The following is an 839-nucleotide window of genomic DNA, read 5'->3' on the forward strand; positions in this document are numbered from 1 at the left end:
GCCATTTCCCGGGCTGAAATACAAGAAGTTGCCCGTGAGAAGATTCGCAGCCTCCACGAGAAGATACCAAGCTCAAAGTTTGAGATGGTGGCGCCCAAGCGTGTGGATATTGCGTCATGGATTACCGAAAGCTGGAAAGAGCTCATCTCTAAGACAATTATTGCTGGTTTTGCTAAAGCTGGGCTTCTGTGTGACGTGCGCGTGGCTGACGAAGAAGACATGAATTCGGATTCTTCCCATATTACAGACCTTGTAACAAAGTTCAATGATCTCGGCGTCGTGGGTAAGTCCGTCGATAGTGATGACGAGTATGCGAGTAGTGATGCCTCGGATAATGATCTCTTCTCCTAGCGATAACCATAAATAGATGTAGTAGATTTGCAAAGGTAACCAAGTGGACTTGGTCACGTAGCTCAGTGGTTAAGAGCACCGCAGTTTTGCGGATGGACGCGGGTTCGAATTCCGCTGTGTCCACTTTTAATTGGCTAAAATAAACAATTTAAGTATCAGTGAATTTACCTAAATCTTAAGTTTTAACTACTAAATTTGTGAAGCAACCCAAAACCTACAACAAGCTGCACCACACGTTTGCTTAGAACAGGGGAAAACCGGTACAGCCTGTTCGCAGCTCGTTTATATCGAGACAGCTGTCAGAAATTGCACGGATTACTATCGAGTATTGTGTCTGATCGGGACACAAAATTCACCTCAAAGTTTTCGTCTCAGCTGATGGTTTTTCAACAGACTCAACGCCAGCTCAATTCCACCTTCAGACCAGAGATCGACGAGCAGACGAAAAGAAAAGAAAAAACTTCGTCGCAGACTATCTTCGCGCCTTC

The 839-nt window shown here is 45.1% G+C and overlaps 1 pseudogene across 1 annotated transcript; it reads left to right on the forward strand.

Moving 5' to 3' along the window:
- The first annotated feature begins 402 nt into the window (after nucleotides 1-402).
- On the forward strand, nucleotides 403-474 carry PITG_27537 (annotated as a pseudogene). The gene has a single exon. The product of its transcript is annotated as a tRNA-OTHER (tRNA).
- Nucleotides 475-839: the final 365 nt, after the last annotated feature.

The sequence above is a fragment of the Phytophthora infestans genome, genomic scaffold, assembly GCF_000142945.1.
Source record: "Phytophthora infestans T30-4 supercont1.21 genomic scaffold, whole genome shotgun sequence".
NCBI lineage: Eukaryota > Oomycota > Peronosporomycetes > Peronosporales > Peronosporaceae > Phytophthora > Phytophthora infestans.